Genomic DNA, 13,164 nt, shown 5'->3' on the forward strand with positions numbered 1-13,164 from the left:
AGTAACTAGGTGTCAAAAATCCAATATCAGCACATAAAACATGGCCTGGGCCAGCTGGTAGTTCCAACGTATTTTCAGTGTATGAGTCAAATGCCAAACAAAACAGCAGATGAAACATAACCTGATGTTTTCAGTGTAAGTGTTAAACGCTCAAAAGGCAACACATGGAACACAGCCTAATAGTGTCTCAGCGTTTCAGTTGCAGAACACCACCAAATAGCTCGTAATCCTCCAAAACATGCTCCAACACAAACTGTTTGAAATAGACCACGCATTTATTCAGGATACAAAAAATAAAAACTAGTAAAATGTCAAGGGATAAGCGCCTTCGGGACACTTCAACAACCCTTCTTCAGATCCATATGACTTGTACTACATCCTTTTGTTTTTAAAAACCCTTTCCACCAATGAAGCATTGCATTAAGCAGACACACCCATCCTAGAATGGGCGTGTCATATGTGTCTCCTTAGTCTCCGCCTTTTCAAGGCGGGTTTCATAGGGAAGGCTGTATTGAGCCCTGGTTTCTGATGTGCTCACAATTTCCCAATACAGAACATCTCTTCTTGCTCAACTCTGTTGTTGACATCTCCTCCCCTTTTTGAAGCATACACCATTTTCAAAACTCTGAACATGAAACCATGCCCTTCATTGTCTCTAATATGCTTAGCTAGAGGGTTCTTATAATTCTTAAGCCTTATGTCACTAATATGTTTGGACAGCCTCTCCTTCATCTGTCTTACTGTTTTTCCGACATAAAAATTGTCACATGATGAACATGTGGCCAGATACACAATGTTCTTCGTTGTACAGTCAGCATAAAAAATACTGACATATTTCATCTTAGTAACTGGATGCTCAAAACAATTGTCTGTACATATAAATCTACACATAGTGCATCTTCTACATGGAAAGGTTCCTTTCCTTTTTGAGGTAATACGTGGTTCGAAATTGTTGTCTTTGCATAGTATTTTCTTCAAATTCTTTGCATTTCTGAAGCAAAACTTAGGTTCTCCTCCCACTATTCCTTTACATTCCTCATTGGACATTAATATCTTCCAATTCTTCCTTACAGTGTCACAGACCCCTTCTGTATCTGCTGTATGAGTGAGAACCATTTTCAATTCTCTCTGACAATTTCTACCTTGATCAACACTCACTTGCGCCCCTCTTGAATATGGTCTGCCTTTCTCATCTCTTTTCATGTTTATTTGCTGTCTCATTCTGAGCACTTCTTCTTCTCTGTAACCTCTTGCCTTAAGATGTTCAGACATGTCATCCATTGCCAACCCAAAGGTTGTATCATTCGAATGTATTCTTGACGTTCTTAAAAATTGTCCTCTCATTATATTTTTATAGGTGTACCTCGGGTGCATATTGTTCCTTGGTAGAATATTGTTCTTCCAACAATCCTTTCTGAAGAGACTAGTCTCTATATTTCCTTCCTCATTTTGTACGATCCGTACATCCAGAAAATCCATTTGTGTGTCACTGTAGGTCATGGTAAACTTTAGGAAATTTGTGCTATTTTCCAAGTATGTATGGAAATTGTTAAGTTCCACAACATCACCTTCCCACATAATATATATATATCATCCACAAACCTTTGGTATACCTTTAAACAATTCCTCCAGGGGTTGTCCTGATACACCACTTTATCTTCCCAATGCGCCAATACTATATTTGCATAGCTATTGGCGCATGGCGTACCCATAGCTACACCACATAGCTGTACATAAAACTTTCCATCAAACATGAAGACATTATTGTTCAATATTATTTCCATCAAGTTGCATAGAACTGCAATTTGCCTTTCCTCATATGTGCCTTCATTCAACAGGAAGCTTCTTAGTGCTGCTACACCATATCTATTTGGAATACTGGTGAACAAATTCTTAATGTCCATGCTAATCATTAAATATTTCTTCCTATCTCTTTTCATGCTGATGTACTCACTCAGCTTCCCAAGAAATGTCTTGGTGTCCTTTAGGACTGCTGGTGCCTTCTTCAAGACCTTTTTAATATGATGTTCTACATAAATTGATGCAGGCTCAGTGATCCATCCTGCTCCTGCTACAATAGGCCTCAATGGAGGTTTTTGTGGATCCTTATGAATCGTAGGAAGGCACTAAAAGGCCAGAATCAAGGGATGTTCCACCCGTAAATAGTTACATAATTCAACTGTGATCAGGTTTTGTTCTTTAAGTTCTTCCAAATACAACCTCACTTTCATTTCAGTTTTCTCTAGTTCATTCTTATTAATCTCCTTATATGATGTATCATCCTGCAAGAGGTTCAATACCTCCTCATTGTGTCTGGCCTTGTCCATCAGGACAACCCCACCTTCTTTATCTGCGGGTCTAATAATCAGTTCTGTACTCTCTTCTAGCTCTCTCAAAGCCAGTTTTTCGTCTTTTGTGATGTTATAGCTTGTCCTTTTATTGTTCCACAGATAATCAGTTATTTCTTGTTCACATACATTAATGAAGGTATCCATCACTGCATTGTTCTGTGGCACAAAGTTGCTAGGTTTTTTAAACAAATCTAATTCAGTTTCTTTACTGTCCTTGTACATGCTTCTCAGCATCATATCACGTCCAAGGGACCTCAGACTCAGTATAGCCTCATTATCTTTCATTCCTCTAGTGGGTATGAATTTCAGCCCCTTATCAAGAATGTTCATGTGCATTTCAGTCAACATGAAAGATGAAAGATTAAAAACCAAAGATTCATTATTTCCTTAATTTATCGTTCCTCTGTGTACGACCTTCTTCTTTTCCTTCCTCTGCTCAACGATCTCATTTCTTTCCTGTTTCTCACTTCCCTTATCCGAAATGGAAGTACTGGAAAAACCACATCCTTCATACCATTTTTTGATATAGCACCCGAGTCACTACTCATCACATCCTTCTGGTTGTTCTCATTCGATACCAGATTGGACATACCCAGCATTTGATTGGTCATCTGTATTGTTCCCTGTGGCTGTGGATTGTTAATTTCTATGTCATTTACATTTTGATTTTCATAATTCTCATTCACTTTATCTCTACTCCCATCAACTGCACTCAGTGAGGCCTTTCGTAGAACTCTTTGAGGGTACCTATCATACGGTCCATTCTTCTTAGGCACTTGCTGCTCTTTATTAAAATCCCTTGACCAAGTGAACACATCACCCCTTTTAAAATCACCATAGTCCCTCCTAATTTTCTTAGTTTTTATTTGTTCCAATTTATTATCATATAACGAAAATTTGTAGTATATTTCTTCTAATTTTGATGTACATATTTCATTGTCAAACTCTTGCTCCAAGTACATTTGTAAACTTTCTATTTTAGTCATTCTCTCTCGGTAGAAAGTGTTCTACAAGTAACTTCATAGAGCTCCAACTGTGTTCTAAATTGAGGCTCTGCCATTTCTTCAGCAGTTCTGGTTGTAAACACCCCTGCGTAGGCATTAACAGAAGCCTTAGGCCTCTCGGCACTATATTATAGTGTAAGCATGCCTCTAGATGTTGTCGTTGCCATTGCAACCTTTTCAGTTCATAAAGACCATCCTCCATCTCCCTTACATCATTATAAAACCTTTGCATGTCCACAGCATTCTGTCTTTCACTTTCAGCCACTTCAGTTCATATTGCTTCATCTAAAAAATCCAATTTCAACAGTGGATTGTCATTTTTATTAAACAGTAGTCTATTTGACTTCCTTTGTACAAATGCATGTCTTCCTTCTGTTTGTGTGGTTGATACACAATTCGTTTAAACATTACCAGTATAGTCCTCAATTACCCTCTCAGCTCGTCCTTCCGCCATGGCTCCTCCAGTTCCATATAGAAACAATGTAAATCCAAGAAAAACAACACCAGAACTCAGTAGGAGTGTGCTGTAAACAATACAAAGTGTCAAAAATCCAATAAACAGCACATAAAACACGGCCAGGGCCAGCTGGTAATTTCAACGTATTTTCAGCGTATGAGTCAAACGCCAAACAAAACAGTAGATGAAACACAACCTGATGTTTTCAGCGTGAGTGTTAAATGATCAAAAGGCAACACATGGAACACAGCCTAATAGTGTCTCAGCGTTTCAGTTGCAGAACACCACCAAATAGCTCGTAATCCTCCAAAACATGTTCCAAGACCAACTGTTTAAAATAGACCACACATTTATTCAGGATACAAAAAATAAAAACTAGCAAAACTAGTCAAATGTCAAGGGATAAGCGCTTTCGGGTCACTTCAACAACCCTTCTTCAGATCCATATGACTTGTACTACATCCAAAGATCACAATAAGGCAGAGGACACCACGTAGAGCTAGTCAAGTCTTTTATTCAATAAAATCAGAAATAAAACCTTGTATAAGCGCTTTCAGGCAACATGCCCTTCATCAGATAACAAAGAACATCACAAGAGACCATTTTAAAAAGATAGAGCAACCAATCAGCTTTCAATATTTTACCCTCCTTTTCTTAAGCATGGGTTTTAAATGTACAACAGCATTAATACCTGGTGGCTTATCCTCCCCAAGTCTTATAATCCATCTAGTTTCTGCACATTCCATATCATTGAACAAATCACCTCCTCTAACACTGGGAGTAATCATTTGTATTGCCATAAACAGAAATGTATGATTCAAATTCACTCTTACATGTAAAGAAACTGAATTAGATTTGTTTAAAAAACCTAGCAGCTTTGTGCCACAGAACAATGCAGTGATGGATGCCTTCATTAATGTATGTGAACAAGAAATAACTGATTATCTGTGGAACAATAAAAGGACAAGCTATAACATCACGAAAGAAGAAAAACTGGCTTTGAGAGAGCTAGAAGAGAGTACAGAACTGATTATTAGACCCGCAGATAAAGGAGGTGGGGTTGTCCTGATGGACAAGGCCAGACACAATGAGGAGGTATTGAACCTCTTGCAGGATGATACATCATATAAGGAGATTAATAAGAATGAACTAGAGAAAACTGAAATGAAAGTGAGGTTGTATTTGGAAGAACTTAAAGAACAAAACCTGATCACAGTTGAGTTATGTAACTATTTACGGGTGGAACATCCCTTGATTCTGGCCTTTAAGTGCCTTCCTAAGATTCATAAGGATCCACAAAAACCTCCATTGAGGCCTATTGTAGCAGGAGCAGGATGGATCACTGAGCCTGCATCAATTTATGTAGAACATCATATTAAAAAGGTATTGAAGAAGGCACCAGCGGTCTTAAAGGACACCAAGACATTTCTTGGGAAGATGAGCGAGTACATCAGCATGAAAAGAGATAGGAAGAAATATTTAATGATTAGCATGGACATTAAGAATTTGTTCACCAGTATTCCAAATAGATATGGTGTAGCAGCACTAAGAAGCTTCCTGTTGAATGAAGGCACATATGAGGAAAGGCAAATTGCAGTTCTATGCAACTTGATGGAAACAATATTGAACAATAATGTCTTCATGTTTGATGGCAAGTTTTATGTACAGCTATGTGGTGTAGCTATGGGTACGCCATGCGCCAATAGCTATGCGAATATAGTATTGGCGCATTGGGAAGATAAAGTGGTGTATCAGGACAACCCCTGGAGGAATTGTTTAAAGGTATACCAAAGGTTTGTGGACGATATATATATATATATATATTATGTGGGAAGGTGATGTTGTGGAACTTAACAATTTCCATACATAGTTGGAAAATAGCACAAATTTCCTAAAGTTTACCATGACCTACAGTGACACACAAATGGATTTTCTGGATGTACGGATCATACAAAATGAGGAAGGAAATATAGACTAGTCTCTTCAGAATGGATTGTTGGAAGAACAATATTCTACCAAGGAACAATATGCACCCGAGGTACACCTATAAAAATATCATGAGAGGACAATTTTTAAGAACGTCAAGAATACATTCGAATGATACAACCCTTGGGTTGGCAATGGATGGCATGTCTGAACATCTTAAGGCAAGAGGTTACAGAGAAGAAGAAGTGCTCAGAATGAAACAGCAAATAAACATGGAAAGAGATGAGAAAGGCAGACCATATTTAAGAGGGGAGCAAGAGAGTGTTGATCGAGGTAGAAATTGTCAGACAGAATTGAAAATGGTTCTCACTCATACAACAGATACAGAAGGGGTCTGTGACATTGTAAGGAAGAATAGGAAGATATTAATATCCAATGAGGAATGTAAAGAAATAGTGGGAGAAGAACCTAAGTTTTGCTTCAAAAATGCAAAGAATTTGAAGAAAATACTATGCAAAGATAACAATTTCGAACCACATACTACCTCAAAAAGAAGAGGAACCTTTCCATGTAGAAGATGCACTATGTGTAGATTTATATGTACAGGCAATTGTTTTGAGCATCCAGTTACTAAGAGGAAATATGTCAGTATTTTTTATGCTGACTGTACAATGAAGAACATTGTATATCTGGCCACATGTTTAACATGTGACAATTTTTATGTCAGAAAAACAGTAAGACAGATGAAGGAGAGGCTGTCCAAACATATTAGTGGCATAAGGCTTAAGGATTATAAGAACCCTCTAGCTAAGCATATTAGAGACAATGAAGGGCATGCTTTCATGTTCAGAGTTTCGAAAATGGTGTATGCTTCAAAAAGGGGAGGAGATGTCAACAACAGACTTGAGCAAGAAGAGATGATCTGGATTGGGAAATTGTGAGCACATCAGAAACCAGGGCTCAATTCAGCCTTCCCTATGAAACCCGCCTTGAAAAGGCGGAGACGGAGGAGACACTTATGACACGCTCGTTCTATGATGGGTGTGTCTGCTTAATGCAATGCTTCATTGGTGGAAAGGGTTTTTAAAAACAAAAGGATGTAGTACAAGTCTTAGAATCACGAAACAAAAAGTCTATTGCACTAAAGTCACTCTGCCTACCATAAGCAAAGTCCAAAGAACACAATAAGGCAGAGGACTCCACGTAGAGCTAGTCAAGTCTTTTATTCAATAAAATCAGAAATAAAACCTTGTATAAGCACTTTCAGGCAACATGCCCTTCATCAGATAACAAAGAACATCACAAGAGACCATTTTTAAAAATACAGAGCAACCAATCAGCTTTCAATATTTTACCCTCCTTTTCTTAAGGATGGATTTTAAAGGTACAACAGCATTAATACCTGGTGGCTTATCCGCCCCAAGTCTTATAATCCATCTAGTTTCTGCACATTCCATATCATTGAACAAATCACCTCCACTAACATTGGGAGTAATCATTTGTATTGCCATAAACAGAAATGTATGATTCAAATTCACTCTTACATGTTGAGCTAGTGCATTATGTTCATTGGAATGCTTGATATCTGATATATGTTGGAATATCCTTGTCTTAAACATTGTATTTACCCACATAATATGATTCACAATTCTGACACACAGCTATATACACTAAATTCTTTGTTCTACAATCTGCGTATCCCTTAAACGTGTATTGTCTACCTGTCCTCGGATGTATAAATGTATGTTCTTGCAGAATATGTCGACATGCTCTACACTGGTGGCAACAATATGTACCTGTCTTCCTTGTAAGTAAATTACCCTTTACATAATGCTTAGGTTCTTTAAAAAGTATATCTTTCAAGTTCTTATGTTGAGGGGCTATAAGCATGATAGACTAGAATCCTTAATAAGAAGTAGTAAGATCAAACGTAATAACATCGCCAGACCTTGTTTTACCTGGAAGCCTGCCTGAAATCCAATGTGATGCCTAGAGGCATGCGAGTGTTGTGTATACCTAGACGGGGGGAAGTGTACCCGGATCTCCTAGCACGTTGGCAGGAGATCAATTTGCAAATGAGTATATCGTATATGCAGTTACTGTTGGATTATTTTCAACCATAGGAACAGAAAGTTCTTAAGGAAGTACGAGATATGCAAAAAGATATTGAACGGCGTTTTACAGAAGAGTACCATGTTGAAAGAATGAGTAATGTGCTTTTTGCTTCAGCCTCATATGACACTAAGTTACAACAAATTAAAATCAAAAAGTTGGAACGTGACATCAGAGACTTTGCTCAAAGTAATACTTTTAGCTGGCCAAGGGTTAGACATAGGATTGGTAATAGAGTAGAAGCAGCTCATATAAGGGAACCAGCTCCCAACCAACAGATGGAGAAAGAGCTTGATGTTAATGTAAATGCTATATCTAGGGCTGAGGATTCCTTTACCTCCATTTCTCATTCTTCAGCTGTAGTGACCAATGAAGATAATGTGTCGTCATCACGCTCCAATATGGAGGTGAGTCAACCGGGGCATGAATGCCTTACAGTGAATACAGAGGACACTTTGTTATGCTGGGAGCAAAACCCAAAAGTACACCTTTTGTGTTCAGTAAAACTTTTCCCATGTTACCAGTGCCTGTTCGCAAGAAGAACCCAGTCAAATGGAGCATGTCGCAGTATCACGAACAGAAGAGACGGAGAGTCTCAGGATGACTGTGGGTGACTCTAATATTGTTTATAATTTATCTGATTTTGAGCTCAGCGTTGAACCAATACAAGTATTGAACAATGGCTTGACCTTTGATCCAGATGCCATGTCTGACCATAGTCAAGTTATTTTAGATGTTTTACGTTTTGCTAGGAATGTTATGTTAAAACAAATGTTTAAGGGGAAGATATGCTTGAAGTGAACAAGAATTTACGGCAGCCGAGTGACTACATGCCGACATTTTGCCCCGCCATGTCTGTGTTTGTTAAATGATGTGAACAGGAAGTAGAAGAGTATTTCAAAAATGATCAAAAGAAAACATTGTATAACCTGTCCAGAACACAAAGGATGGCGCTTGATAGACTGATAGAGAATTCAAGTATCATAAAACCAGCGGATAAAGGGGGGTCCGTAGTTGTCATGAACAGAGAATTCTATTGTAATAAACTCAAAATGTTGTTGGGGGATGCTTATACATTTGCCAAACTTTCTCCCATTATGGCAAAAAATCTGACAGATAAAGTAAATAATATTATTACTAACCTACAAGTTATAGGCTTGGTGGATGAAGAATTGAAGATGTTTTTATGGATTCAACATCCAATAGTACCCGAATTCAAAGCACTTCCAAAAATCCATAAGAGTGCTAATGACCCACCCCTAAGACCTATTGTTTCAGGAAGGGGATGGGTCACTGAAAATGTATCCATCTGAGTTGAATGTGCTTTAAAACCTATGTTAAGTATTTATCCAAGAATATTGAAGGACACAGCACAGTTTGTTTCATCCTTCTCAGAGCATTTAACCAAGGTGGATGATAAGAAGTTTATGTTTGTCACACTGGATGGGAATAATCTTTTTACAGTGATTGATAATAAATATGGTATTCAAGCGATAGAAAGTATACTACTTAGTAAGACACAATTTAATATGGACACTATTCAAAGAATCAGTAAGCTTCTGAATATTGTCCTGGAATATAATATTTTCACTTGTCAGGGAGTTTACTATAGACAACAACAGGGTATAGCCATGGGCACACCCTGTGCGAACTCATATGCCAACCTAGTGTTGGCATATTGGGAGGACAACACCATATTTGAAGTAACACATGCATGGACTAATAATTTACGTTTTTATGTACGTTTTGTTGATGATATTTTCTTTTTATGGGATGGCACAGAACAAGAATTGAAAGCTTTTATAGCTTATTTAGAAGGGAGTTCTGAATTTTTCAAGTTCTCTGTCAATTATTCTGAATTAACTATAGACCTTTTAGATGTACACTTAACTAGCCGAGATGGAGATGGCATGATGACGTCATTATATAGAAAAACCTGTTGGCGTAACAGTTTGCTACCTTTTGATAGTATGCACCCACGTCATACATTTGACAATATAGTCAAAGGGCAAGTATGTAGGATTTCAAGACTATATAGTGAGGATGCTAAATTTCATGAAGAGGTGGACAACCTTCAAAATAATTTAATGTTGAGGGGCTATAAGTGTGATAGGCTAGAACCCTTAATAAGAAGTAGTAAGATCAAACGTAATAACATTGCCAGACCTTGGCTCAATAGAGTGGGTGGAAACACTGCAAATAATGAACAACAGGGAATATCATTTGAGGGTAAAGGCAGAACTAATATGGTACTCACATAGAGCAGTGATGTGGGTAACATTTGCGAAATTATTAAACATCATTGGCAGGTGCTACACACGGATCTGAAGTTGAAGGAGATTTTAGATATTACACCAAATTTTGTGTTTAGGAAAAAATAAGAATTTGAAAGATATACTTTGTAAAGAACCTAAGCATTATGTAAAGGGTAATTTGCTTACAAGGAAGACAGGTACATATCCTTGCCACCAGTGTAGAGCATGTCGACATATTCTGCAAGAACATACATTTATACATCTGAGGACAGGTAGACAATACACATTTAAGGGATACGCAGATTGTAGAACAAAGAACTTAGTGTATATAGCTGTGTGTCAGAATTGTGAATCATATTACGTGGGTAAGACCAATACAATGTTTAAGACAAGGATATCCTAATATATATCAGATATTAAGCATTCCAATGAACATAATGCACTAGCTCAACACGTAAGAGTGAATTTGAATTATATATTTCTGTTTATGGCAATACAAATGATTACTCCCAATGTTAGAGGAGGTGATTTGTTCAATGACACGGAATCTGCAGAAACTAGATGGATTATAAGACTTGGGGCAGATAAGCCACCAGGTATTAATGCTGTTGTACCTTTAAAACCCATGCTTAAGAAAAGGAGGGTAAAATATTGAAAGCTGATTGGTTGCTCTGTATTTTTAAAAATGGTCTCTTGTGATGTTCTTTGTTATCTGATGAAGGGCATGTTGCCTGAAAGCGCTTATACAAGGTTTTATTTCTGATTTTATTGAATAAAAGACTTGACTAGCTCTACGTGGAGTCCTCTGCCTTATTGTGTTCTTTGGACTTTGCTTATGGTAGGCAGAGTGACTTTAGTGCAATAGACTTTTTGTTTCGTGATTCTAAGACTTGTACTACATCCTTTTGTTTTTAAAAACCCTTTCCACCAATGAAGCATTGCATTAAGCAGACACAGCCATCCTAGAACGAGCGTGTCATAAGTGTCTCCTCAGTCTCCGCCTTTTCAAGGCGGGTTTCATAGGGAAGGCTGTATTGAGCCCTGGTTTCTGCTGTGCTCACAATTTCCCAATCCAGATCATCTCTTCTTGCTCAAGTCTGTTGTTGACATCTCCTCCCCTTTTTGAAGCATACACCATTTTCAAAACTCTGAACATGAAACCATGCCCTTCATTGTCTCTAATATGCTTAGCTAGAGGGTTCTTATAATCCTTAAGCCTTATGTCACTAATATGTTTGGACAGCCTCTCCTTCATCTGTCTTACTGTTTTCCCTACATAAAAATTGTCACATGATGAACATGTGTCCAGATGCACAATGTTTTTCGTTGTACAGTCAGTGTAAAATTACTGACATGAGATGGAGGATGGTCTTTATGAACATAAAAGGTTGCAATGGCAATGACAACATCTAGAGGCATGCTTACACTATAATATAGTGCCGAGAGGCCTAAGGGTTCTGTTAATGCCTACGCAGGGGAGTTCACAACCAGAACTGCTGAAGAAATGGCAGAGCCTCAATTTAGAACACAGTTGGAGCTCTATGAAGTTACTTATAGAACACTTTCTACCCAGAGAGAATGACTTAGTTAAGAAAAGAGAAAGTTTACAAATGTACTTGGAGCAAGAGTTTGACAATGAAATATGTACATCAAAATTAGAAGAACTATACTACAAAATGTTGTTATATGATAATAAACTGGAACAAATAAAAACTAAGAAAAAAAGGAGGGACTATGGTGATTTTAAAAGGGGTGATGTGTTCACTTGGTCAAGGGATTTTAATAAAGAGCAGCAAGTGCCTAAGAAGAATGGACCGTATGATAGGTACCCTCAAAGAGTTCTACGAAAGGCCTCACTGAGTGCAGTTGATGGGAGTAGAGATAAAGTGAATGAGAATTATGAAAATCAAAATGTAAATGACATAGAAATAAACAATCTACAGCCACAGGGAACAATACAGATGACCAATCAAATGCTGGGTATGTCCAATCTGGTATCGAATGAGAACAACCAGAAGGAAGTGATGAGTAGTGACTCGGGTGCTATATCAAAACATGGTATGAAGGATGTGGTTTTTTTCAGTACTTCCATTTCGGATAAGGGAAGTGTGAAACAGAAAAGAAATGAGATTGTTGAGCAGAGGAAGGAAAAGAAGAAGGTCGTACACAGAGGAACGATAAATGAAGGAAGAAATGAATCTTTGGTTTTTAATCTTTCATCTTTCATGTTGACTGAAATGCACATGAACATTCTTGATAAGGGGCTGAAATTCATACCCACTAGAGGAATGAAAGATAATGAGGCTATACTGAGTCTGAGGTCCCTTGGACGTGATATGATGCTGAGAAGCATGTACAAGGACAGTAAAGAAACTGAATTAGATTTGTTTAAAAAACCTAGCAGCTTTGTGCCACAGAACAATGCAGTGATGGATACCTTCATTAATGTATGTGAACAAGAAATAACTGATTATCTGTGGAACAATAAAAGGACAAGCTATAACATCACAAAAGACGAAAAACTGGCTTTGAGAGAGCTAGAAGAGAGTACAGAACTGATTATTAGACCCGCAGATAAAGAAGGTGGGGTTGTCCTGATGGACAAGGCCAGACACATTGAGGAGGTATTGAACCTCTTGCAGGATGATACATCATATAAGGAGATTAATAAGAATGAACTAGAGAAAACTGAAATGAAAGTGAAGTTGTATTTGGAAGAACTTAAAGAACAAAACCTGATCACAGTTGAGTTATGTAACTATTTACGGGTGGAACGTCCCTTGATTCTGGCCTTTAAGTGCCTTCCTACGATTCATAAGGATCCACAAAAACCTCCATTGAGGCCTATTGTAGCAGGAGCAGGATGGATCACTGAGCCTGCATCAATTTATGTAGAACATCATATTAAAAAGGTCTTGTGGAAGGCACCAGCGGTCCTAAATTACACCAAGACATTTCTTGGGAAGCTGAGCGAGTACATCAGCATGAAAAGAGATAGGAAGAAATATTTAATGATTAGCATGGACATTAAGAATTTGTTCACCAGTATTCCAAATAGA

The sequence above is a fragment of the Protopterus annectens genome, chromosome 3.part1 (genome assembly GCF_019279795.1).
Source record: "Protopterus annectens isolate FY-2018-M chromosome 3.part1, PAN1.0, whole genome shotgun sequence".
Classification (NCBI taxonomy): domain Eukaryota; kingdom Metazoa; phylum Chordata; order Ceratodontiformes; family Protopteridae; genus Protopterus; species Protopterus annectens.